The sequence below is a fragment of the Chelonoidis abingdonii genome, chromosome 6 (assembly GCF_003597395.2).
Source record: "Chelonoidis abingdonii isolate Lonesome George chromosome 6, CheloAbing_2.0, whole genome shotgun sequence".
Taxonomy (NCBI): Eukaryota; Metazoa; Chordata; order Testudines; family Testudinidae; genus Chelonoidis; species Chelonoidis abingdonii.
In genome coordinates this window covers 82,108,634-82,132,555 of record NC_133774.1, presented here as the reverse complement: position 1 = coordinate 82,132,555, position 23,922 = coordinate 82,108,634, and the positions used below count along the sequence as shown (strand labels likewise).

The 23,922-nt window shown below is 40.5% G+C and overlaps 1 protein-coding gene across 2 annotated transcripts in view; it reads right to left on the bottom strand.

Moving 5' to 3' along the window:
• The window catches only part of MEGF10 (multiple EGF like domains 10), a 147,204-nt gene that overhangs the window by 59,852 nt on the left and 63,430 nt on the right, over positions 1–23,922 (bottom strand). The gene's annotated exons all lie outside the window — the stretch shown is intronic.

Sequence of the window (23,922 nt, the reverse complement as noted above, 5' to 3'; positions counted from 1 at the left end):
TACTTACAGCTATTTCCCTTCATGTTTTACAATACTATTGGTTGACAGTGCTGTAAGCAATGTAATAAACATTCCATCAAACAACAGAAACTAACTGTTATTTGGTTAAACAGTATGGTGATATATACCACAAACAGTAAGGCTACAGTTTTATAACCCTTCTACTATGTATTTTTGTTTTCTACATTCTACTCCATCAGTAGTAATGATAGTAAACCCTTCTCAGAATCTTTTGTCTTCTTACCTTCAAAAGAAATCTTTAACAGTAAGGAAAGATTTGTTTAAAATGAGAAACAGGAACACACCAGAAGATAAAGGTCACCTACAGTTCACCAGAAATGTGCTAATCATAAAGGTCAAAGGATCTGCTTTTAATTTTTATGTTCTGCTGATAACAATAGTGCAGTGGTGAAATCGCAGTTGCAATCACTGGATGCCCTTAATGACTGACCACTATTGTTCACTCAGTCTTCTCCTGGGGCAGAGCAGCCAAGCAGAGAACAGACCTACTTTCTTAGAGCGAGACAAAAGAACTCAAGACATCTCCTGGGGTAAGAATTGCTCTGCTATAGGAACTGATCACTCAGACTACACGAATAAACAAGATTAGGGTCCTTTAAGGAATTTTTTCCTTCTGTATGGCTTGTCCTGGTTAATTCCTAAGAGCTGTGGCATGCTTTGAAGTGACAGTTTCCTCTCAAACAGTATTTTCCTAAAAGGTCACTGGAACATGCTTTCGACAATGTAGCTATTGTTTATGTACACATATTGTGGTTAAAAGTGTGTGTGTGTGTATATATATATATATATATACACACACACACCCCTCTACCACGATATAACGCTGTCCTCGGGAGCCAAAAAATCTTACTGCGTTATAGGTGAAACTGCATTATATCGAACTTGCTTTGATCCACCGGAGTGCACAGCCCGCCCCCCCGGAGCACTGCTTTACCGCATTATTTCCGAATTTGTGTTATATCGGGCTGCATTATATTGGGGTAGAGGTGTAATAGAGAGAGAGAGAGAGAAAGAGATGGAATAAACCAAACATGTAGTAACTGCAGCTCTTTCATTTCTTCATTCTTGTCCGCTCTCTTCCTCATTTAGCTATTTAAACATTCATTCCTATGTGCTGGACTATCTGTACAAAGCACATTGTATTTCACACAAGATGTATATCTTCCCTCATTATAGCTCACAGATAAGCCCAGGCCTGGCAACACAATATTTTGAAAATGTCTAGATGGAGGAAAAGTAATCCTCGTGCTGAATCAGTCCTCAGCTTCTCCTCAGGAAACCAACTGTTCTGAGAGGTATGTATGTGTGCAGTGCATTTGTGAGATAGACAGATGTTCTCTCAGGACTGTATGGAGGCCACCAAAATCATTTTCTTTCACACCCCATCATGGATTCATATTACAGTCCCGCTACTGCTTCCAACTGAAAAGGACAATTTCAGCCATTTCTGATGCAGAAATTAAAAATAAACTTCAACATTTTGGAATGTTTGAAAAACCTTCTGTGAAGAACTGAAGGATTTAAAATTACCATCAGACAGCAGCTCTTTCAAATAAAATAAAAAGAGCCATATGCATCCCACTGGTGGAGTTACATCAGGGTGAACTTGGCCAAACCTTTCTTAATATATAAAAAGCACCACTAGGCAAAAGGAAATTTATTTTTGGCTTACAGTTTGCAACTTGTATTATTTTACCAATTGCTGGAAGTGGGATATTTGATGCAATCCACCAACATTCACACAGAGGTTTAGAGGAAGAGTTTAATGAATCTCAAAGACATGCAGACAGCCTTTGCTACTGTGTGCCTGCCACAGTAACAGTACCAGACAATATGCACAATGGCAGGATTACCACAAACTGTATCATTTGGGAAGCATTGCAGGCCTTCTGCTCCCATTAATCATTTTAACAGCTCCATCATCAGACTGTCCTCTTAGGTTGTTACTGTCCCTTGGAGATCTACTGAAGTTAGAGATGAACATAGTGCATCTCTAAACTTGAACTTTTCTAGACTATTTTACTGTACGAGGCATGTGCTGCACATTGTATGACATTTTATTGGTTTCCTGGTGTGCTTTTCTCATTCTGTTTGCACAGGGCTTATTAAAATAAAAACACTAGGTGCTCACTCTTTAGTTTTCCAGTCCCATGGTCACCCTCTGTAGAGAAGAGTGAGAGGGTGGAAATCAAGTACTGACTACCTAGTTATTTCACTACAGCATAATGCTGGAGTATTTTACCAGAACAATTACTGCTGTAAGGTAGTCTATTACACTAGGTCTGTCACTAGCCTAATCTCTGACTGTGAGTTATGAGCACTACTTCAGAGAAAGCTGAATCATTAATGGGATTAAATAATATTCTTGCACAAGATAGATAAACTGCATACTTTACTTCTATATATCACTCTAATCAATAATGTCTCTCACAGGAAATTAAAGTGATTTATCAGAAACAGATACGTAGATTACAATACACAAAACAAATATGGGCAAAGGGAAGGGGTAGAAATGCTTCCCATAAAGAGATTTATTTATTTTTAATTATCTTTGGAGGCTAAACTTGCCAAATATTACATCAACCTATTTCTACTTCTGCCTCATATTCAAAAACTAAGACAGGCTGGAAGTCACACAGCTGTTAATCTAGTAAAAAGAGTACTCTTTGAATTAATGAGTATCCTCAGGTTACAGACTGTCAGCTAGAGTTTAATCAGAATAGCTACTATAACAACCGTCCTTACTACTCCAAGGTCACACACACATACACACACACACAGACAAACACACAGGGGCAGAAGAAAGTGTCAGCTAGAGACTTCTACTAAACCGAATTAGGGTAGTAAGTCATCTTTCACAATGTAGGGCCTAAGGGAGGGGAAAGAGAACCACACAGTAAAAAGAAATAAAAGTCCCATATTCAGAATTGTTTCATTAGAAAATAATAAGACCCAGCACTAACAATTCAGGGAATTGATTTGAGTCCTATACCAAAGCAACTCAGAATCTATGCACCGATGATTGCTGTCTCAATGGGTCATCGTGTTCATGAGCCTCAAGAACTAAGTGGTGAGATGTGTAATGTTAATGATGAAAACTTGTTTCTTTAATGTGATTATATTAATGTATTATCATGGACCTCACCAATCAGTTGCTGATGTTGACAATAGTGATGTTCTATTTGCAAAGTATTTTCATCATTATTCCTAGTAGCTAGAGAATTTTATTCCTTATTGGGTGAAATCCTGGCTTCACTGAAATCAATGGCAAAACTCCCACTGATTTCAGTGAGGCCAGGAGTTAATCCCTGGATTTATAAACAATGAAAAAATATTTTCAAAATATTCTGGAACAGATCTTCACTGTCATAGCTCCGTTGACTTCAATGGAGTAATCACAATTTGCACCAACAGAAGATTTGCCCCACCATATCCATATTGCATATATTTGGTCCAATCTAATCTCAGTTTCACGGGCACAGTCTCTTCAAAATACCAAACACCATTCCTGCACACACTATATGCAACCTCAGTGTTCTCAATTTTAAATAAAACAATTTTCCAGACTTACTGTTCCAAGTCAACTCTTCTGTGGGAGTCATAGGGATCTTATATCCTACATCTCATGCTGTGGGAAAAAACTCAGAGAAATGTTTGCCAAAAACTGCATAGTAGACTTTTCAGCAAAGAAAAATATTTGGTGCCATTTATACAGTTTGTTCATCTGAGAATAATATCTTTTTAGTCCCCTACTGTATGTCCTCTGTTACAAATATAGGACAGCAAACATTCCTCTCAAAAGGCTCTCAGTAAAAGCGAAAGCATGCTTTTGGGAATAAGGGCATTATATTATATAAACCCTCATTTAAAATGCATCAGTATGATATGGAACCCTAAGACAATATAAAGTTACTAACATAAAAACAAATTATAAATGCTCTCTGAAGCACAGATGACAGCTTTATGAACAGAAATGGTCCCAGAGCTTCAGCTGCGAAGAACCTTCTTCAAGGAAAAAGCAAAGGAAGAAAATGTGTGATGCAAATTGGTACTATTCTTGGGGCTTTTGTATGATACTTGAAGATTTAAAGTTGTGTATTTCATATTATAATAACTTTAATGCACATTGTTATTATGCTAGACAGATCTCATTTTTATGCACATGACTTATCTAGCCTGGTAGTGACTTGCAAATTAGTAGGCAAGGTGTCCAGATATTTTACACTGTGAGAGAGGAATTTGTATCATTAGAAGTACACCTGTTTGGTTTTATAACTCTTATATTCCTTATAAACAAAAACAATGTGTCAGTCCAATTTTAACATGATGTGATCTTTGTCTCTTTACATTGATTGCTCTTGAGAAGGTAACAAAAAGGGAAGCATGAATGAGTCCAAGTTTATTCCTGACAAATCCACCTTGATCACATGTAATTCTGAGCCTCTCTAAAGAATGGCCTATGATGAGAGCAAAATATGGCTATCAAATCAAGTCAAAGAACATTTCAGAAGAAAATTCCGCTAAGAAACTCAGCAAAGACAACAATCTTTCATGTACACTATAAAGTTACTTATATAATGTGATATTCAGGATGCAACATGTTTATGGCAAGTTATTTAAAGGTCTGACTTTCTTGTGTTTTTCTTTTTTGCTAATGCTAACATGGATGCTAAAGTAAAGAATCATACTAAAATTAAGATTTATTTTTCTTAGCATCTTTCTTTGTTCCTATCAGATAGGTGATATGGAGATAATAACATACTATTTGATTCTGGCTCAGAACTGTTCCTGGGATTGTATGGCAAAACATTACATTATGTATCTGGGAACAAGTGCCATTTATATTGCTGCCAAAAACAGAAGAGACCTTTATAAGAGTACTAGACTAATATAATTTTAATCTCCTTTCCTTTGATGCCTGAAGTGATTGCACAAGTTTAATCATAAAACACATGCATGAAAATGTGTTTTTTCCAACCACAAATTGTGGGTCAGAGTGAGCTGCTCACTCATTTGGGAATGTAATATCGTCAGCCAAAAATTTAAATAAATAGCAACTGTAAAAGTGAAAAATCTCATCCCCTGTCCATCTAAACCTCCAAACATAATTTCTTTAGCTGAGTTCAAAAGGTCAAGGTCTATGGTACATTAAGGTTGCTTTGCACTGCTTCAGCTGTGCAATAACTGACTTAACCAGCCTGTAGCCTGGACATCATCTTTGACTCATGCTCGAACCTCTCTCCTCACATTCAGGTTACATCTCAATCTTGCTGATTCCTTCTGCATAACATCTCTAAGATATGTTATTTCCTATTCTTCCACACAGCAAAAACTTTTGCCCAGGCTCTCATCACCTCTTGTCTCAGTTACTGCAACATCTTTTTTCTCTGGCCTTGACAAATGCAATCTTGCCCCACTCATATCCCTTCAGAATGATGCTGCAAATATAATTTCTCTAGGCTGGTTCACTCTGACCATGTCACTTCTCTCTTTGCCTCCCTCCACTGCACGTCTCTGTTGCATCACACATAAACTATGTATCTTCTCTTTCAAGGCTCATTCACTATCAAGATGTCAACTCTTGCCTCCAATCGGCCCAGGGTGGTAGCCTCCATTGGCAACTTGTTAAATTTTCAAACAAGCACCTTTGTGCTTTTTCTCGTGCTGTTCCTCACACTTAGGAGGAGCTTCTCATAAAACATCCAGAAAGCTACTTCACTTTCCTTCTTTTAAACACTCCTTAGAACTCTCCTTTGCCGTGATGCCTACAAAAACTCGACAACAGCTAGGCTGCTGGTGTGCTGTGACCACTGCCTAATGTGCAAACCAATATTGTCTCACTGTTTCCGTGTACTTCCCCATCTGTCTATGTCCATCTGTTGTCTCCTGTCTTATACTTAGATTCTAAGCTCTGAGGGGCAAGACTGTCTTTTGTTCAAAAGCACCTAGCACAATGGAGTCCTGATCCATTACTAGGGCTCCTAGGCACTATGGTAATTCTTCTTCAAGAGACATCTCTGATATGGAAATTATCAGTTGTAACCTCTCACCTTTATGATCATGACAGAGTTGTAAAATTTCCACTCTCCATTGGCTACCAATCCATCTGATGATATTAACTTTCTTCCTCTTCCTGGTTTGCCTGCAATCTTGCCTGATAGTGAGTCTAGAAGAAGGTTGCTCTGCGATTGGAGAGTTATGTGGCCACAAAAATATGTCATTCTTTTACCTAGGGTCTCAAGTAATTGTGCTTTTTCTAAATTCATCCTTCTTGTCACACCTTCATTCATAGTTTTGTTTATCCAGGTATGTTTTAACATTTTTCTATAACACCAAAACTTGAGCGCTCTGGATTTTTAAGCGTCCACCTCTCACATCCATACAGGAGAGCTGATCATATGTAGCTCTACTTCAGCAATCTAGTGCAGATGTGCAGTTTTTACTTTTGAAAACACAGAAGTCTCTGGAAATTGTTAAATACATTTTTGCAAGCTCTATTGTTTTCTTGATTTGTTCATCACATCTTCTGTCTGATGTTACTGGACCCCCTAAATAGGGGGGCCCACTATTCACTTGTTCTAGCACTTGACCATCAAGTTATAGGCATTGCCTATCTTATGCTTCACTGTATTTACTCATTATAATAGTTTGTCTTTCTAACACTGTCATTCCATATTTCTTGTGGACATTGTTCACAGCAACAAGCAAGTTCTGAATTTCTTCCCTAGGTGAAGTGATACAAAATAGATCATCAGCATATCTTATATTGATCTGCATGCCCTGGTAGTGTCTTCTAAACTTTGCCTCATTGTACTTTCTACAAATAGTTGTGAAGATAGAATGTAATCTTGACTTACACCTTTCTTGATGTTACAATAATCAGATAGTTTATAGTTCATTCAGACTGCTGCAAACTGTCCCCTATACAGGCTTTCTATTAATTATATATCTCGAGAGTCAATATTAGATTCTTTAAGAATTTGTATCACTTTCTTGAGTTTGATTTTACCAAATACCTTCTCATAACTTACAAAGAACATATACATTTCCCTCTGCGCTTCTCACATTGTCACATAAGATCCTCAGGGCAAAGACTGCCTCCCTCATGCCTACTCCTGGGTGGAAACCAAACTGACTTCTGCTAATTCTCATCTCAAGATGTTGATGTAGCCGCATGCCAACAATTTTCAGCAAACTTTAAGTGTGTGGCTTACTTGGCTTTGTAGTTAAATGCTGTTCAGATTCTCCAGCATTATTAACCTTCAGTAGATGAACAAAGACTTAAAACGAACTGTGCTTCCATTCTCTTCAGCTGTGCTGAGTACAGCTTAGCTGTAGCTTAGAATTTGAGCCAAGGTCTCTTCCCTTAACACAGATAGTGAGAAAAGTCCTTTTTTATATTTCTGGAACTAATGTGTTTGAAATCCAAGTGTGGTGATGAGTGGCAGGTCTGCACGAGAATCCCAGATCCAAACACCCTGAAGTTTAGAGTTTAAATCTAGATCCATATCTGAATTTTGTTACTCAGGCCCACCTCAAATACAAAGGAGCAGGACTCTTGTGAGGAACCATACCTTAAATAAGTCACTTCAACTCTACATAGACAGAGGGCATCCCATCCACCTCTCTGAAGTCAACGGGAGATTTGCAAGTGAATTAAAAATCAGGATGTAAATCCTCTAATATGTTGTATACATTAAAATATGTTCAATGTACTGTCCAAAGGGTACTGTAAGCTTACAGTATGAAGCCTTAGAGAGGCTGTGAGTTATGTCTGTAACATTTCCTAGGCTTTAGGTAAATCACAATCTTTGCCATAAAACTGGATTGGTATTCTTTTTGGGTTTTTCCCTCTCCTTTGTCCACACAGAGGTAGCAGAGGAATATTAATATCTTTTAAGTAACATATATTTTGGTAATATATCATGCAACTTAGACCTTGTAAAACTGCATTTTGAATGGCTTTATATCCTACGGTTCCCTGATTTGTGTCATTAGCCTCTGTGAAATGCTCAGTCAGACAAAATACGAAGTACCAAAAAGGTACAATAGTGTAGAGACTATTCTCATTGATGGAGTATTTGGGACACAGATTCTGAAATGTTATTAAATGACCTAGATTGTGTCAAGAACAGTAAATGGAATAATATCCATTCATTTACATGGCAAAACCTATGGCAAGAATGACACTGTCACCAACCTCACCCAATCCGTTCTTATTACACAACTCAGAGTGCAATCTTGTGACTACTCAACTCTCATACCAGGGTTTGGTTAGTTCAATGCTGAAAATAATGTCACTCCTTTCCTTTAGGCTACCCTCTGAGGACAGGAGAGTGAAAATTACTCTCTTAAGTGAAACTTGAACCAAATAACATTCAAGTTCACCCAAAATTTCAAATCAACAACATTCAAGTGGGTTCAAAATTTGATTAAACGTGTAAGTTCATCGAAAGTGGCATCAAACCTGCATGTTACTAGGGTTACAAAATGGTAAAATTTGGAAGCAGAAATCAATGTAAAGGGCTATAAATCAAGGCCAGCTATGCTGTATCTTCAACTCTGAGAATCTTTTAAAAAGGCTTCAATTAATAAAAACAAGAGATTATTCTCCATATCATTTTGCTATTGTGATCTGTATGGTTACCTCAGTAGGCAAGAACTATATTCTTATGACAAACATAATCTTCTTCTTTAGAAAAATCTTTCTTAATAATTATGAAGTATTAATGTCTTTTACTAAAAGACTTATTTTTCCTACATCCCAGACACAGAAGTACTTAGTGCTTTTTGTAGAACACAACACTTCCTATTAAATCTGGATTTCCTTTAGAATCTTTTGTTTCTATCTGATTTCATTTGTTACATTGAAGGCTTTCTACCCTCAGGCATATTTTTCATTCTTTCTTATTGTTCTGTATAAAAGAAAGGATTTTTATTCAAGACTTTTTTTTTAACTTTGTAAAAGCTTTTTGGTTTGTGAAGTGGAAGAACAATGAAAATGTGTTTTTTAGACTCTCTAAAGGACTGGAACTGTAAGCCTTTCACATGTCATACATTTCACAAGACTCTTTAAAATATTTTGGACCTCAGAACACAATGATGGATAGCTGTTAAGGAAAACCACAAATGGTCTTTGGTTCTAATTTTACTGTCCTACTGACATGAACCCTACTCACAATAATCATTATTGTAGAGAAGGTTAAAATATCTTATGAATTTGAGTATAATATGTAATCAGATCTTGTATGCACCTCATTGCAGGATTGAGACTTGAATTTTTTCTGCCCTGTATTTTGAAGTTCTTAATTTTTAATACAGTAACTAACCCTATAGTCCTTCCCAGTGAAACCTCGGGGAGCTTCGTCTGAGCGAATAAGACAGGATCAGCCCATTTGTTGATAGAACTAATCAAATAAAGAAAAAAATTGCTTTTGCAAATAATGGTTCACCAAATTTCACCACACATTGTTCACCATCTACTCAACTGATCAAATTCCTAAACAAACAAACGTTATTGGATAAAAATTGCCAAAATTTGCAATGATTGTAGACCTGATTCAGGAAAGCACTTAGGCATGACTAAGACTCCAGTGGGACTTAAGCACGTGCTTCAGTGCTGTCCTAAATTGGGGACAGTATTTGCAGTAAATTATTTAACCAATTCTAGCCATTTTTCTCCCTGGTATGGAAATGGTACCATAATTGGAACAACTATGTTCCTAAACCGTAGTTTGGAACAACTAACTGCTTTTGCTCCAAATTGAATACAAAGAGGTTCACTCATATTTAGACCCAATTCTCCAATCCTTACTCACACAAATAACCCTGACTCATGTGAGTAGTTCAACTCAAGTCAATTAAATTAAAGACAATACATTTATTTTGGTGTCAATGGGACTATTTCATAGAATCATAGAAGATTAGGGTTGGAAGAGACTTCAGGAGGTCATCTAGTCCAACCCCCTGCTCAAAGCAGGACCAACACCAACTAAATCATTTCAGTCAGGACTTTGTCAAGCCGGGCCTTAAAAACCTCTAAGGATGGAGATTCCACCACCTCCCTAGGTAACCCATTCCAGTGCTTCACCACCCTCTGAGTGAAATAGTGTTTCCTAATATCCGACCTAGACTCCCCCACATCAACTTGAGACCATTGCTCTTTGTTCTGTCATCTGTCACCACTGAGAACAGCTGAGCACCATCCTCTTTGGAACCCCCCTTCAGGTTTGAAGGCTGCTATCAAATCCGCCCTCACTTTTCTTATCTGCAGACTAAACAAGCCCAGTTCCCTCAGTCTCTCCTTGTAAGTCATGTGCCCCAGCACCCTGATCATTTTCATTGCCCACCGCTGGGCTCTCCCCAATTTGTCCACATCCTTTCTGTATTAGGGGGTAGGGGTGGCAAAACTGGATGCAATACTCCAGATGTGGCCTCACCAGTGGCAAATAGAGGGGAATAATCACTTCCCTCGATCTGCCGGCAATGCTCCTACTAATGCAGCCCAATATGAGGTGATCCTTCTTGGCAGCAAGGGCACACGGTTGACTCATATCCAGCTTCTCATCCACTGTAATCCCCAGGTCCTTTTCTGCAGAACTGCAGCTTAGCCAGTTGGTCCCCAATCTGTAGTGATGCATGGTATTCTTCCATCCTAAGTGCAGGACTCTGCAGTTGTCCTTGTTGAACCTCATCAGATTTCTTTTGGCCCACTCCTCTTATTTGTCTAGGTTGTCTATCCCTACCCTCCAGCATATCTACCTCTCCTCCCCAGCTTACAATCATCCACTCACAAATTATTCTTGTGAGCAAGAGAGTTTGCAGGACTGAACCCAATTTTGTATTAATTTTAGCAATCAGGCCATGAATCCAATCTTACTTTCTCTGTTATTTTTAAATTCCTTTTTTGCTATTTTTAAGGGATATAGACTTTTTAAACAATTTTTTAAATCTTTATTTAAAATATTTAGCATTTCCAGAAGTTGTTTTAATTTGGCCCCTTGAATATGTGCTGAGCTTCACCAGTGACCCTATTAATATAAACAACATTCTATATGTAAAATAATAACAGTGATAAACACTGTTTTTATGACAACCTAAAGTTAATCGTATTTTTTCCTCCTCCCAGCACCTACTTACCGAACACCACTAGCTCCCTCCAAATACACTAAGCATATGGTTTAAAGATCATTTGGTAACTGCTGAATAGAAAGATACAAATGTTTCTTTGAGCCATAGTATGAATGTATGTTAAAAGAGGTCTGAATAAAAGTATAGCTCTCATAAAAAAGCCTTTTTGTGACTGTCATAAACAGATAGTTAAGGGTTAATGTCTCTTTTACCTGTAAAGGGTTAAGAAGCTCAGTGAACCTGGCTGACACCTGACCAGAGGACCAATAGGGGGACAAGATACTTTCAAATCTTGGTGGAGGGAAGTTGGAGGATGTCTCGGATGTGATCGGGCCTGGCACCTCGGCGAGTCGGAAGTGTATGGCCGTTGAGGGTATCCCGGGAGCTGCAGGTTGTTCACTATTGGAGCTCGAAGATCCTGCAGAGCTGTGAGAGGTGGGAAATGGCGCCACCAGCCAGGCTTGCCTTGAAATCCGGCAAGAGAGCATATCATGTGAGGAGGGCTGGCATGGATGGGGACACATAAGTAGAGTGTGTTGAGTGAGCGGCATAAGGTAGCTGGAGAGGGGTCCATAGATATAGGGTGCTAGATGCCAAGGGGTCACTGGAGTGGGCCAGAAGGCTGGGTGGGTCCAGTACAGTGCAGTGGTCTGTTCTAGGGTGCTCTAGGTGTGGAGTGTGTATTGTCAAAACGGGTGATAGCTAAGGGCCTCCAAGACCTTCATATAGACTTCAGCCATGCACCAAGCTGGGAGCTGCAGGATTTGCTGCCACCTAGACAGAAAGCAGGAAGCCGCAGGGGGACCCCGGCCTGCCACCCAGCCATAACAAGTGGCAGGCATGAACTTCCATAGCTTCAGTCACCTCTGACAGCAGGGGGCATCCCTCACAACTGCCAACCCAACTGGCTTGGGTGGCAGGGGTGGACCCTCATCAGAAGCTCCCTGGCCTCTCCTGGCAGCTTGGAGCCCCGTACTTAGTAGAAGGAGACCCATGGTAAGGCTCTGAGCCCACCAGCAGATTGCCCAGGCTCCCCAATTTTGTGATCATGGATGGCCTTACTTAGAAGTTCAGGGGACTTAGTTCACCGGTCTTCTGTGCATAATTTCCAGATTATGCCCGAATGACCTGTCATATTGCCTTAGCACTACTAAAAGTATCCATGATAAGTGGGCTTGAGGTGTGTAGCAGATGCAGTCGAAAATTGGGCCATAAGCAGTGTTCGGGGTGCAGGCCCAGCAGTGCCAGTGATGGGTCGATAAAGGGTGCTCTGTGTGCGGCAGTGTAGTGAGTGGGCTGTAGGGCGCTGGGTTGGACCAGACACTCTCAGTGAATGGGCCCGTATGGTGGCTGGATGAGTGGGCAGTCCAACACCAGTGAATGGTTCATAGGCCTAGCCGGTTTACTGAGTGGGCAGCAGTTTTGCAGTGAGTGGGTCGTTAGGGTGCTGGAATTGGGAGGCAAGTGCAGTGAATTGGGCCAGTAGGGCACATGGATGGGACAGTGCATGAGTGGGCCTGGGCCAAGGGCACTGGTTGGGACACGTGCAGCTTATGGGGCTGTATGTGCTGGGTGGGGCAGTGCATTGAGTGGGTTTGTAGGGTTGCTGTGTGGGCCAGTTGCGTGATTGGGCGTGTAGAGGTGGCACTGGGTCCAGGGAGCAGTGCCGTGTGAGTGGCGTTATAGTAGGTGCTGGGTGGCGCAGTAGCAGTGAACTGGGCTGTAGGTGCTGGTGTGGTCGGAAGTGCAAGTGAGTGGGCCATAGGGTGGTCCTCCTGGAAAGTTAGTACTTATCCAGATTTTTTGGGTACAACGTCTATAGTATCTGCGTACTTAATACAAACGTCTGGGTGTTTACTGTGTGAATCTTCCCCCAAGCTTTTACCCCGCAGCTTGGATCTTATCTCGCTGCCACCAGCCAAGTTTTCCAGGGTTTCGGCCCCCTCGGGTTCCCCAACCTTTCCTTGGGGACCCCTCCAAGACCCAAGCCCCTGGGTCTCCTCTATCTCATCCCCCAGCTTCCCCCCCTAGTTCCTGGGTTAGCCGGTGCGATGCTGTCCTATTAACTCCGTTTGAATACAACCAGAGAGGCAATCTTAGCTCCCGAGGCTATGCATTCAAACCTAGTCAGCTCACACAAGAGATTCACCCTCCCTTTGTCCCGTAGCCTTTTCCTGTTCCCGCCCTGGGGACAATAGGAAAGTCAGACACAGAATGAATGCTTTCCCTCCCTCCCTGTCTTGTCCCAGTGAGGGAGACAGATACCTGGTGCACAGAAATTTCTATCCCTCTTGCCTCACTAGAAAAGAAACTCCCACAAGTTTTAAAAATAAACTTTATATAAAAAAAAGGAAAGTACAGAACAATAATACTCTGCATTAAGAAAACTTCAATACAGGAATATGGCTTATAAGAAAAGGCAATAAACAGTCTGATTTAAAAGATAGCCCAATTAAACCAGTCCAGCAAATCAACACCCATGTAAATACAAAATCAAAGCACATCACAGCCGATTACTTTGGTTCCTTTGTACTCACACTGGATAGTAGAATATTTTGAAAGAAGATGGAGTTAGAAGAAAAGCTGTTTACTCACAGCCGAGGAAAACTAAAAAGACCCCGAGTTTCCAACGTTCCCTCCCAGACTTTTAAAAAAATCCAGGTCTCTGATTGGTCCTCTGCGTCAGGTGTTTGGTTCCCCCTTTTGTTACACCTTTAAGTAAAAGAATTTAAACCTTACCTAATCTACTTACGACAGGGTGCTGGGAGGGGGGCAGTGCAGTTAATGCACTCTAGGGCGCATCGGCTGGCATGAGCAGGACAGTGAGTTGGCTGTCCTAGGGTGCTTGAGTGGGTAGCAAAAATTGCAGTTGGAGTGGGCTTGTAGGGCTGCGAGGATGGTGGGAGCATTGCAGTGACTGAGCTTAGGGTGGCTTGGTGGGAACAGATGCAGTGAGTTGAGCTATAGGGTGCTGGTGGGGAACAGGTGCAGTGAGTGGGCTGTCGGTGATGGGTGGGTAGAGTTGCAGTGACTGGGGCTACAGGGTTCTGGATGGGTCCAATCAGTGATGAGCCTAGTCAAAATCTTAACAAGGCCGTTCCGCTATAAAAAGTTCTGATTTAAGGGGGGTGACAAACATTTACCCGTGGGGCCAGGGTTTGCCCCTGCAGGGGCCTGGGGCAAATTGCTCCCACTGACCTTTAACGTGGCAACCCTAGAGCTTGCAGCCCCCCCTCCCTTCCCTGACGGCAGCTCAAAGCAGCAGGACCACTCAGGAGCTCCGCTTGAACTTGCCCAGCTGCTGGCCTGCTGTGGCTCTTCGGGGTGGGGAAGCAGAGAGGTCCAGGGAGAACAATCCTTGTGGCAAGCCCAGACCAATTGCCCACTTCCCCCTCCCCTCCGGCCAGCCTGGAGCTTGCAGCAGGAACGCTCACCCACAGACACACCTTGCAGGTGGGCCAGCTCAAAAAGCGGCAGCAAGGACGACTCCTGAAGCTCAGCTGAGCTGCAGCTGGAGGTAAGCAGGGAAGGGCCGGTTTAAGCCTCAGCCTCCCATCTGGGACTCCTGGAGTAACAGGATAGAGTCCAGGCCCGCAGACTGGAGTTCTTGCCCATCCCCTGGCCTTTAACAACCTGTCTCTCCACGGAGATCTAATTTTAGCAACCGTTTGGGAACCTGTGAGAACCGGCTCCAGCTCACCACTGGGCGCAATGCAGTGAATGGGCTGAGGGTGCTGCGGGTGGAGCAGTGCAGTGACTGGGCAGTAGGGTGTTGCGGTGGAGCAGAGCAGTGATTGGCTGTAAGGGATGCTGCTGGGTGGGGCAGTGGCAGTGACTACCCCACCAGCAGCACCCTACGCCCAATCACTGCTCTGGCCATAGGGTGCTGCTGGTAAAGTGGAAAACACAGTGTTACTGTTGAACCTGAGTCTCCAGTGCTTGACCTTAGAACAGAAACAAACGCTTGTTCATAAACGGATGGTTAAGGGTTAATGTCTCTTTTACCTGTAAAGGGTTAAGAAGCTCAGTAAACCTGGCTGACGTTCGACCAGAGGACCCAATAGGGGACAAGATACTTTCAAATCTTGGTGGAGGGAAGTCTTTGTTTGTGCTTTTTTGTTTGTTCGTTGTTCGCTCTTGGGACTAAGAGGGACCAGACGTACATTCCAGGCTTTCCAATCTTTCTGAATCAGTCTTTCATGTTTCAAAATTGTAAGTAATAGCCAGGCAAGGCGGATTAGTCTTATGTTTGTTTTCTTAACTTGTAAATGTGTCTTTTTGCTGGAAGGATTTTTACCTCTGTTTGCTGTAACTTTGAATCTAAGGCTGGGGGGGGGGGGTCCCTCTAGTCTATATGAATCTGAGTACCCTGTAAAGCATTTTCCATCCTGATTTTACAGAGATAATTTTTACTTTTTTCTTTCTTTAATTAAAAGCTTTCTTTTTAAGAACCTGATTGATTTTTCCTTGTTTTGAAATCCAAGGGATTGAGTCTAAACTCACCAGGGATTGGTGGGGGGAAAGGAGGTGGGATGGTTAATTCTTCCTTGTTTTCAGATCCAAGGAGTTTGGATCGGTGTGAAGCCTCTCAAGGCAACCCAGGGAGGGGAAAGTCTGGGGGGAAAAGAAGGGGGATGGTTAATTTCTCCTTGTTTTAAGACCCAAGGGGTTTGGGTCTGGGTTCCCCAGGGAAGGTTTGGGGGGAACAGAAGGTGTGCCAGACACTAAATTCTGGCTGGTGGCAGCATACCAGATTTAAGCTATTAATTAAGCTTAAAAGTGTTCATGCAGGTCCCCACTTTTTGTGCCCTAAAGTTCAAAGTGGGGAAAAAACCTTGACAGTGACCACAAAAAACAAAACCACATATTTTAACACAGGGTATGTCATAAGTCAATTAGTTTTTTTAACTGATTTTAATACAGACACTAGCATTTCTAGTAATTAACTACACCATAACAGATGATAAGCAATGTAGTTATATTTAAAAAAATTACATGCTTCAAGGGAAATGTGAAGTACAAGGTAAAACCCAATGCGTTCAACCACCAGAGGCTTATCATTAAGGCTAGCATTGCTAAGTGAAATAAAGTGTGCTATTGAAATTGTTAAATTACTGTTAAATGTTTAGAAGAAAGATTTATTGAGACTATCACTTACACCTAAATGAACTCTAATTAAAAACAAGAATAAATTACTTCCAATGATTCATTGTTCATTTACTACATTTAATAGATAATGTTAATATATAATATATTTTAAAGCAAATTAAAGTAGAAAAATTATGGCCCTGATTCAGGAAGCATAATTATTCCGGAAGGTGCTTAAGCATATACTTAGTCCCACTGGATGTAAGCACCTGCTTACCTCGTATAGAACCAAAAACCACCCAACTATTTCCATATTAGGGTCTTGGAGACCCCTAGTATGTCAAAATTGGGGGGAAAAAAACATGGCATGCATTTAAAACTAGCTTTATTGTAACCAGTGAATTATAAAACTATGAACAAATTAAAACTTTTCTAGATTCAGGAGCACACTACATAGTACTTGTGTTGAGATCTAACTGACCCCATGATTAAACACATTTTTTTTTAAAAGCTACAAACTATACAAGTGTCAGGCTCTAACTTATGCTACGTTTAGACAATGAAAATAGATAGCAACAGCAACAAAATCAAAGGCACAAACACAGCAAAGTGGCAGTCAGTGGCCTACTACTTCGAGCAAAAGGGGAAAACAAGTGAGGTGTTCTGAACATACAAAAGTTTTACACTTTGTACATTTTTGTGTGTTTTTCTGTTTCTTGTTCTGAAACAGATGGAACATCATTCTTGTTTCCTAGTCTCTGGATCAGCAACTAGATGCTGCTTCAGCAAGTAGACGCTGCTTCCTGGGATCTCTATGGATAGCAATTCCGTGCTTGAATAATAAGAATATAGCAGTAGGGATATACTACTGACCACTAATAGTGACTGTGAAATGCTCAGGGAGACTAGAGAGGCTATACAAATAAAAAACTCAATGGGAGATTTCAACTACCCCCATATTGACCGGACACATGTCACCTCGGGACGGGATGCAGAAATAAAGTTTCTTGACACCTCAAATGACTGCTTCTTGAAGCAGCTTGTCCTGGAGCCCATGAGAGAAGAGACAATTCTTGGTTTAGTCATAAGTGGAGCACAGGATCTGGTCCAAGGGGTGAATATAGCTGAAGTACTTGATAATAGTGACCCAAACATAATACAATGTAACAACCCTGTGGGGGGGAAACACCAAAGCAGCCCACCATGGTAGCATTTAATTTCAGAAAGGGGAACTACACAAAAATGAGAAAGTTAGTTAAACAGAAATTAAAAGGTACAGTGCCAAAAGTGAAATCCCTGCAAGCTGCATGGAAACTTTTGAAAGACAGCATAATAGAGGCTCAACTTAAATGTATATCCCAAATTAAAACACATAGTAAAGAGACTAAAAAAGTGCTGCTGTGGCTAAATAACAAAGTAAAAGAGGCAGTTAGAGGCAGAAAGGCATCCTTTAAAAAGCCAAAGTTAAATCCTATTGAGGAAAATAGAAAGGAGCATAAACTCTGGCAAGTGAAGTGTAAAAATATAATTAGGAAGGCCAAAAAGAATCTGAAGAACAGCTAGCCAAAGACTCAAAATGTAACAGCAAAATAAATGCTTAAGTGCATCAGAAGCAGAAAGCCTGCTAAGCAACCAGTGGGGCCACTGGACAATCAAGATGCTAAAGGAGCATTCAAGAAAGATAAGGCCATTGAGGAGAAACTAAAACTCTTTACATTGGTTTTCACGGCTGAGGATGTGACAGAGAGTCCCAAATCTGAGCCATTCTTTTTAGGTGACAGATCTGAGGAACTGTCCCAGATTGAGGTGTCATTACAGGAGGTTTTGGGAAAAAATGGTAAATTAAACAGTAATAAGTCACCAGGCCCAGATGGTATTCACCCAAGAGTTCTGAAGGAACTCAAATGTGAAATTGCAGAACTACTAACTGTAGTTTGTAACCCATCATTTAAATCAGCTTCTGTACCAGATGACTGAAGGATAACTAATGTGACATTAATTTTTAAAAAACGCTCCTGAAACGATCACAGCAATTACAGACTAATAAGTCTAACTTCAGTACCAGGCAAATTGGTTGAAATTATAGTAAAGAACAGAATTGTCAGACACATAGATGAATACAATTTGTTGGTTTTTGTAAAGGAAAATCATGTCTCACAAATCTATTAGAATTTTTAGAGGGGGTCAACAAGAATGTCGACAAGGGTGATCCAGCAGATATTGTGTACTTAGAATTTCAGAAAGCCTTTGACAAGGTCCCTCACCAAAGGCTCTTAAGCAAAGTAAGCTGTCATGGGATAAGAGGGAATGTCCTCTCATGGATCAGTAACTGGTTAAAAGATAGGAAACAAAGGGTAGGAATAAATGGTAAGTTTTCAAAATGGAGAGAGTTAAATAGTGGTGTCCCCACAGGTTCTGTACTGGGACCAGACCTGTGCAGCATGTTTATAAATGATCTGGAAAAAGGGGTAAACAGTGAGGAGGTAAAATTTGCAAATGATACAAAACTACTCAAAATAGTTAAGGTCAAAGCAGAGTATGAAGAGTTACAAAGGGATCTCACAAAACTGCAGTGACTGGCAGATGAAATTCAGTGTAGATAAATGCAAAGTAATACACATTGGAAGACATGATCCCAACTATACATATAAAATGATGGGGTCCAAATTAGCTGTTACCTTTCAAGAAAGAAATCTTGGAGTCATTATGGATAGTTCTCTGAAAACATCCACTCACTGTATAGAAACAGTCAAAAAAGCTAACAGAATGTTGGGAATCATTAGGAAATGAGTAGATAAGACAAAAAATATCATATTGCCTCTATATAAATCCATGGTATAACCACATCTTGATTACTGCGTGCAGATGTGGTCACCCCATCTCCACAAAGATACAACAGAACTGGAAAAGATACAGAGAAGGGCAACAAAAATAATTAAGGATATGGAACAGCTTCCATAGGAGGAGAGATTAATAAGACTGGGACTTTTCAGCTTTGAAAAGAGGCGACTAAGGGGTGATATGATAGAGGTCTATAAAATCATGACAGATGTGGAGAAAGTAAATCAGTCGTGTTATTTACTCCTTCTCATAACAGAAGAACTAAGGGTCACCAAATGACATTAATAGGCAGCAGGTTTAAAACAAACAAAAGGAAATATTTCTTCACACAACATGCAGTCACTTGTGGAACTCTTTGCCAGAGGATGTTGTGAAGGCCCAGACTGTAACAGAATTCAAAAAAGCACTAGGTAAGTTCATGGAGGATAGGCCCATCAATGACTATTAGCCGAGTGGGGGGGCGGGGGAGGGCAGAGAAGCAAAACCATGCTCTGAAGTGACCTTAGCCTGTCTTTGCCAGAAGCTGGGAATGGGCAACAGGGGATGTTCCCTAGAAGCCTAAGGAAGGTCTGCAATGTTCCTTTCCTGCACCAGTGGTTTCACCATTTCTGTACCCAGGTCCCTCAGAAATACCCATCTCTTACTCAAAGATTTATTATGCCATGTGTAATTCAACAAAATCCAAACAATATGTGCATTCAGATATGCAATGTGCATGTGGAGCAGTGAGTCTTTTCCCCAGAAATTCTTTGCCTCAGCATCTGTCAAGTCTGTGCTTGCCAGAAAATAGATTTCACAACTGTGGCTTCCTCAGAATCCTAGCAAGTGTAGGCTTCCCAGAAAATCAATTTGACAGTGTTATCTTCAAAGAAATGCAATTTGCTGGACAATTGTGGTGATACATGAGGAAAATGTTATCTGGGGTGTCAATGACCCCACCTCACATCCCACCCTAGACCCCACCGGTGCATTTTTTTAAAAACAAAAACCACTGAATCTATGATGGTAAAAACAATGCTAAAATATATTGCTGCCTCAAAATAAAATGCCTGCATAATTAATTTGGGGTCTGACTCTAATATTTTTTGAGTGACTTTTTTGCACCACAACAGATTTGTAGACAGGTTCATATACAGGTTGTCCTCAGGAGAATCATTGAAGAAAAGAGAGGCAGTGGTTTCACATTTCATTTAAATTTTTGTATATGTTTAGGGTCCAAGAGACCCCCAAAGATCTTGGAAGTGTAGTACTTTCATTTTCCCCGTTCACTAATATTGAGTGATCTAACTGATCCCATTACCTTTTTAATGACCTTTTTTGCTACACAAAAACCACAACAGGTAGGATGATAAACTAATGTGGAAAGATTGACCTCATCCCTAGTCTAAGGATACTTAATGTATGAAGAGGCACAGGTTTGGCATGAAAAATGTTTGGGCTTGTTGGGGTCAGATAGACCCTGAACATTAGGAGGGTTGAAGATAAATATTTGCTTGAGTACTTTCTTTAGGGAGGCATATATTATTTATGGAACTTTGTGCTGTTTGGAATGGATTTCTAAAGCTACCGTGGTTCATATTTTCATTCCAAAAGCTACTGTAAATCATTAGACAAGTAATTCTCTGAATTAAGGACTGGAGAAGAGCTCTGTGTTTACTCCTGGGCTTAAACAATGGGGCCATGATTCAGGAGAACATCTAAGCATGTGCTTAAATTTAAGCAGGGGCTGAATTTCCACTGACTTCAGTGGGATTTCAATGCTTAAGTGTTCTACTGAATACAGATGGTCTTAAAGATATGTATAACATTAATCTTATGTGCCTTGCTGATTTGGGGCCTGAATAAGTACCAAAGTCATGTAGCATCAGAAATTTTGGCTCTGCAGCTAAGTTACCTATTACTTAAGTCACAGTAATGACTCTGTCTACTGTTAAGTGTTGATGGTTACCATTTTTGACCCCCAGCACTCCATCTAACTAGCTGGGAAAAGAAACCCTACATCTTAAGCTGAAGATTCTCATTGATCCTAGAGGAAAAAGTCAGAAGTTAATCAGAGAAAGTTGGATTTAAATTGGGGGAATTTTAGAAATTACAAGTAAATTACAAGTTTTGGTGGATCGCGTAAGTAGAGCTGGTCAGAAATTTTCCAGCGAAATAAAGTTTTGGAAAATGCTGATTTGTCAAGCCCAAAACATTTCACTGGAAATACTTGTATTCAAAAAACTTTCAGTGAAACCAAGCAAGGTTCCCACAGAACCCTGCCTGGATTCCTAGTGGGCTGCAGGGGACCTTGGTCTGCAGCTGTAGAGCAAATCCATCAATCAGACTGCCCGAAAGTCTTGGACCCTGTCACTCCAAGGCATATATTGCATATGAGATTATGGGAATGATGTAGAGAGATTCACTGAGCATTCTCAGTGCAGACCAAAGCCTAGGACCAGATCCTTCCTTGACTAGTTGACATCAGCCATCCAGGAAATATATTTTCAAAGTTGTCACTCACACTTAAAATAAATTTTAAAATGACACCAAATTCAGCTCTATGAATGACTCATCCTCTGGATTCTGTCATCCTTATTCTCATTGAGGAAAAGCTTCCTTATTGACTGTTGACTTCAGTGGAACAATTTGTGGACTAAGAACTATTCAGCCTGAGAAAATGTGAAGAAAAGGAATTTCCTAATTACGTATCAGGAATCAATATTACAGCATATGAATACTTCAGTCACATACATGTCCCATACTGAGACTTGTGTGATCTATAATACTATGTATCATTTCATCTGGATATCACTCTGTGTCCCCTAATCATGAAAAAAGGTAAAATAGCACCAGAATCCACCAAGTGAAGATGTGTTGTGTTCATGTCTGTCTAGATGTATAGAAATGAACACAACACATCTTCACTTGATGGTTTCTATCTTTTGCTATTGAGGAATGCGCAAATGAGAAATTTGTTTTACTTGTCAGAAATAAAAATTAAGAGAGTTTGCAGTGCACACTAACCCACGTGAATCAGAACTCACAATACTTGATGATATACAGTTTGTTCCCACACCCGTAAGTGAAATCTCTGCTAGTGGCAGAACTACTCTTACAAGAAAAAAAACTGGATACGTATGGGCTCTTATTTTTATTTTCCTCTAACATTGTAACCAGTAAAACTTATACTACTGTAATTCAAGTTTTCACTACAACTGTTGACAAAAATCAAGCTAACTATGAGACAATCAGAGGCTCTTTTTGTCAAATCTATTAAAATATTTTCATGTTTAACCCACCCCTTCCTATCATGATCAACCTTTCTCCTCTCCTAAATTCTGCCCTCAGTCTGACCAAAGCAAACTGATCAGTTCATACTCTTGCAGCTTCATGAACAATTTTTCAAAGTGATCCTGACAGTGAAATGGATGTACTGATTCACTAGCTCCAAGGGATAGGTTCAATATGTCTTCTGTCCACTCAAATGACATTGATCTGTCTATTGTGTCCAGTCAATAAATCTTTATTAGAATAATTTACTTCACATGAATGTCAGCTCTTGCACTGGAATGAAAATGTTTTGTAAATGTGCACCCTTTTAATCCATGTGGCATTTCTTTTCAGATTTATATTATCATCTCATTCATCTCTCTGCACTGAACTATACCGCAGGCAATACATTACCCAGTGCCTCATAATATGTTTGCCAAAAAGATAAGGTCTAAGGTCTGAAGAAAAAGCATCTATACATATGACAAATTCATCAAGGAGATCTTGGACATAGCAGGCCTGAAGTCTCTGCTCATATTTTACTCAGGGACTGGTAAAAAACACTGATATTTTTACTGATTAAGGACAACAGGATTTTGCCTATGAAAATAGGCTAAATACTGGCATGCAATGAAGAGCTTTCTCAATATAAGGGTTGAGAATCACAGTAGAGTAATTCCTTGGCAAGATGCCTAAAGTAATGTAGGGAGGTTTAACACACACGCGCGCGCGCACACACACACTCACTCCTACTACAATGTGCAGCAAGAACAGACCTACTTATAAAAAGTTTACAGTTGCCCCACTAGCAATCTAAGGAATTGGTGTTTCAATAAAGTTGAATCGTCTCCGTTCCTGGCCTCTCACATGAGTCTGTCACAGCATGTAGGTACCAAGAGTCAAGAACAAGGGAGACTAAAGAGCATCTCCTACTTAGGGAGGGAGAATCTTATGCCTGCAATCCCTGCAATAAATCAGGGAGGGGAAAAGCTGATGAACCTGTCCTCCCTCTTGCAGGGAATGAAGAAGAACCAAGATCCCCACTCTGTGGAAAGGATGGACAGGAACCAGGTGCTCAGAAGTGCACAGGATATGGTTGGGAGAATAAACGAATTTCCTTCGGTGAGTTTCCCCCTGCATCTCTAGAGAGAGTGGAGTTCAAATCTACATCAAAAGTGAATTGGAATCCCATGCTAGTCCCAAATGGACATTAGCTCATATCACACGGAGGTGAATTGGCAGTAATGGGTATGGGAGGAGGCTGCTTGCACAGCTGTTACCTGCATGATACCTGAATCGAGTCAGTGCAATCACTTTGTCATTTTTAGAGAGAACATTATAACACTCAGGAAGTCCTTGTCTACAAGTACCACCCAGCAAGCCAAACAGTCACAGTAATACAGCAGCCCAAGACTTTTTGAAATAAAAGTTCTGTTAACAGAAGACAGTTACACAATTGATAAATAATAGTCAAAATAGGGTTTGAAGAGGAAGAACAGGTGGAGAGATCCATTATGGGTCCAATTCTATCCTCAGTTACAATATGTGCAGCTCCGACATAGGGCAGTGTTTGACCCTCCTTGATAAGGA